The sequence below is a fragment of the Pogoniulus pusillus genome, chromosome 26 (genome assembly GCF_015220805.1).
Source record: "Pogoniulus pusillus isolate bPogPus1 chromosome 26, bPogPus1.pri, whole genome shotgun sequence".
Classification (NCBI taxonomy): Eukaryota; Metazoa; Chordata; class Aves; order Piciformes; family Lybiidae; genus Pogoniulus; species Pogoniulus pusillus.
In genome coordinates, this window is record NC_087289.1 from 5,853,855 (window position 1) to 5,858,655 (window position 4,801).

The following is a 4,801-nucleotide window of genomic DNA, read 5'->3' on the forward strand; positions in this document are numbered from 1 at the left end:
TCTTTGAGAAGAGGCAGCAGCAAGACTTTTAAGCAGAAGCAAATGAATATCATCAAGTGCCTTTTGGCTCATATTCCAGCCTGAGGAGCTGCTTGGACTGAGTATCCTTTCCCAGTCCCCCAGGTAATGCCTTAGCCAGCACTTAGTCAAGGCACTGTCTGACAGGAAGAGCAAATTGTTCAAAGGGGAAGCAGAGGACTGTGACAAGAAATGTTCAGACCAAAGCTAAATATTGAACAATTTTAATTCTAAGTGCATGGCATAAACCTGCAGCACAGCCATGGCATGTCAGATGAAAGTTCAGCTAGTCTCATGTTCTGTGTCTAGCAGCACATGACAGCAGATGCCTTAGAAGAGCTTGTAAGGAACAGGACAAACTAGAAACTCTCTGCTGATAGTGAACAGCCTCGAAGTAATCTTCCTGCTTAAAAGTTGTCCAGTTCTTTTTGAGCAGAAACAAATGTTTAGTACAAGCCCTGTGATGAGGCACAGCTTGCCACCACCAAGGCACAAGCAGTGCAATCCCCTCTGGTTCTTTTGAGCTGTCTGCCTTTTTGTCACTTTTGATACCATGCCAGCCCTTCCATTTGGAGGGACAGGGAACACTTCATGTTCTGTCCCTTCCTGTCTGTTCAGGCTTTTCTAGACCTCCTGGGAAGTACAGAAATAGGTTTCCCAAATGTGTCATGCTGGTACAGTGGATAATATTTTGTTTCAAACTTGAATCCCATGAATGTCAGGCTCCCCCTCTATGTGCCACTGATTCACTGTTTCATCCCCTGCAGCATCAGCAGGGACAATTTAGCTTAAGCCTTTGAGGCAAACCAGTTTTCCAAACAACTTGTTTGAACAGAAGGGAAGAAAAAAGCCCACATCAACTCTTGCTTTTAATCCTTGGATGGGTACAAAATCCACCAAACTTTTGCACAAGGTTGTCTTTGTCTCTAGTTTCTGCTTTTTCCTTTTGCTGGGGTAGTTTCCCTGGGGCTTGGCACGCAGCCTGCCCTGTGGTTGTGGCACTGATATTGCTACCTAGGAGAGCCCTGCCATGGGACAGAGAGAAAAGCACAACAAGACAAAAACTGAGCAGAGGATCCTGTTGTCAGACAACTTGGCAGTGTTTTCCTCCAGAGAAGGGCGACGAGGGTGGTGAGAAGCCTTGAGCACAAGCCCTATGAGGAGAGGCTGAGGGAGCTGGGATTGGTTAGCCTGGAGAAGAGGAGGCTCAGGGGTGACCTTATTGCTGTCTACAACTACCTGAGGGGTGGTTGTGGCCAGGGGGAGGTTGCTCTCTTCTCTCAGGTGGCCAGCACCAGAACGAGAGGACACAGCCTCAGGCTGTGCCAGGGGAAATTTAGGCTGGAGGTGAGGAGAAAGTTCTCCACTGAGAGAGTCATTGGACACTGGAATGGGCTGCCTGGGGAGGTGGTGGAGTCGCCGTCCCTGGGGCTGTTCAAGGCAGGATTGGACGTGGCACTTGGTGCCATGGTCTAGCTTTGAGCTCTGTGGTAAAGGGTTGGACTTGATGATCTGTGAGGTCTCTTCCAACCCTGATGATACTGTGATACTGTGATACTTCAGTGTAAACTTAGCAGGGCTACATTAGGCAGCTCTCTCATACCCATCAACTACTTTCTGCTTTCTGGATTCTCACAGTCCTACTGTCCTGCAAATGTGAGACAACTCAACCACCTCTGCAGTCCTGTGACATGCCCTCGCTTTTCCCCAGAGGAATTGCAGTGCAAAACACCCAGTTTCACCTCTTTCCCTGGGATAGACACCTGCAACCTGGTTTCAAATCCTTCCAAACCGTGTTATTAAGGATGACAGTTTTGCCACAGCTCAGAGACCCGAGGCTGTGCTTGACATTGAGTTGTTTAAAAAGCAAGCAAACAAAAGAAAGTTTAGTCACTGCAGTTAAAAGAAACATTACCTCACTTGAGCCAGCAGCACCAGGGCGGACACCTTCTCATCTGGCAGCTTTTGGATGGCACAATGCAGGCACACACCTAGGAGCCTAACCAGTGGTCAGCTAAGTGCTGATGAGATGGTGATCAAGAGACAAAGCAGCACTTGGAGGGCGACAGAAAGGACTGTGGGCAGAGGAGTCAGCTGAATCAACCAGAAGTGACCCAGCTGTCATCCTTACCAGCACCTGGCCTGGGGTGAGAGAAGGAAAATCAAGCAGTGCTGGTAAAGGGCCTTACAGACCAGATGCACATTTTGAGGGTGTCTGTGGCAAACCATAGAATACCAAACTTTGTAGAAGTGTTTGCTTATAGTAATCAGTTGATAATATGCAAACCTAAGCCATGGTTACTGGAGAAGTGCCTGCAGTTACTTGTTGGAGGTCTGTGATATGCTATCTTGGAAAGGCCCAGACCTGCAGGGACTAAGGGAAGCAGGAAGGAGATAAAGGAGGAGCAGAGGTACCCTGACATCAGCAATAAAGAGGGGTCTGCTGACCAGAGACGAAAAGACCCTGTGAGGAAGACTGTGTTGGTGCTTATCTCAGATAATCATTCAAGACAGCTGAGGTGGGTTGGAACTGGGGCAAGAATGGAAAAATATCTATGCTAATGAACTGCAAGAAATACTTGTAATAACCCTACCCCTTATTATGAATGTGCCTGCTCTTGTAACATAAACTGTGGCTTGTGCCAGCATGGGGTGTGCAGGACTGGTGGAGCCATCCTGCCTGCACCCAGCGCTGTAATAAAATAGACCTACTTCAGATGTCTGCGTGAGTCTTGGGGTTCATCTCACAGGTCAGGGACCCCTTCAGCTCTTTCGCCATAACATGAGCCAGCAGTGAGCCCAGGTGGCCAGGAGAGCCAATGGCATCCTGGCCTGGACCAGGAATAGGGTGGCCAGCAAGACAAGGGAGGTTATTCTGCCCCTGTACTCAGCACTGGTCAGGCCACACCTTGAGTACTCTGTCCAGTTCTGGGCTCCTCAATTCAAGAGAGATGTTGAGATACTGGAATGTGTCCAGAGAAGGGTGACAAAGCTGGTGAGAGGGCTGGAACACAAACCCTATAAGGAGAGACTGGGGGTGTTTAGCCTGGAGAAGAGGAGGCTCAGGGCAGACCTCATTGCTGTCTACAACTACCTGAAGGGAGGCTGCAGACAGATGGGGTTGGTCTCCTCTCCCAGACAACCAGCAACAGAACAAGGGGACAAAAGTCTCAAGTTGTATTGGGGAAGCTCTAGGCTGGATGTTAGGAGGAAGTTCTTCACAGAGAAAGTGATTGGCATTGGAATGGGCTGCCCAGGGAGGTGGTGGAGGCACCGTCCCTGGAGGTGTTCAAGACAATCCTGGATGAGACACTTAGTGCCATGGTCTGGTTGATTGCATAGGGCTGGGTGCTAGGTTGGGGTGGATGATCTTGGAGGTCTCTTCCAACCTGCTTGATTCTATGATTCTCCACTGACAGAGATCAGCCAGCCCAGAAGCTGGAGATGTGTGTCTGTGTGGAAATTAATAACTTGTTATGAGTTATGAATATAAATTTCTAGGTGACTCATATTTTTCATTCCTATCCCAGAACTCAGGAAAATTCCCTGAGATCCTTTGGATTTTCGGGTGACAGGAAGTAGTTGCATGAAGGGTATTTACAAGCATGGAATTAAACAGTTTAAACAATCAGAACTCGGAAAATAAGAATGACAAAGAACAGGAAAGAAAATCTAACTGTGCTGATGGAGTCTTAGCATTAACTCCAGCAGATGTACTCACCATGCTTTTGTCACTAAGTTTCCTGTGCAAAGATGCTTCCAAAACCCTCTATAATGACCCCGGGATGAAATACTAAATATTCCAGGCAGAGGGAAGGAGAGAAGAGCTGAGTTGCTGCTAAGCTGCAAGTGCTAGCTGCAAGCACGTGGCTGCCATGATTCCAGGTAAGGAGGTGGGAATGAGGTGGTGGTGCCAGTAGAGAGTTGGCACAGAAAGGTGGTTTCTAAGTCACCTCCCATTAAATACATTCCTTTGAAAATGGAACTGGCCACTAGACAGTAGCACCATTGCCCTGGCCAATGAATTCAAAGCTTCTGCAGGCACACTGAGGGGCAGCACAAGACACCTGAGACATGGTGCTAAGCCCCTAGCCCTCAAAGCTTTGCCAGTGCCAAACTCTCCATCGTTTGCTCATCTACTCCCAGACCCACAACTGGAGGAGGAGAGCAAGGGTTAAAACAGCCTGGCAGGATTTATGCCCTACCAGGACATAAACCCTAGACAAGTACTGGGAGAATGGTCTCTGGGAGGGGAAACCATGTTGCTCTCCATCTCAGAAGCATTCCCAAGAGAGCAGAGTTTCTGTTTGCCTTCCACCATCAGCTATCTTCAAATCTTTTCGGGAATGCATGAATGTAAATTTGTGCCATAGGTCTGGACATCTGCAGAGAGGTTCTGGCTCCACAACCCATGTGGACTGATCCTTACAGGAGGTTACACACACCCCACTGGCTCCTCTGTTCAGGCATAACAAACTCTTGTGCAAGACTGTTTGGAAACTCAGTTCCTCAAAGGGAGAGCTGGGGGCTCCTGCCCTTCAGCCAAGATTTTAGTAGAGTCTCTTCAAAGTCTTCTGTACTTCTTTGTAATGCCTGGTAGGGGTCTGGTGAGACAGGGCCCTGGAATGGCTGAAACAGGCAGTGAATTGCCAGCTCTTTTCAACTTGTGCCACTCCTCAGTCCTGCCCAATCATGCAGAAGCTGTTTATCAGCAGTGCTGAGAACAGCTGCAGTCTCAATGGATGTAATGCTCCAGCCCTTCACACAACCAGCTTCACACACA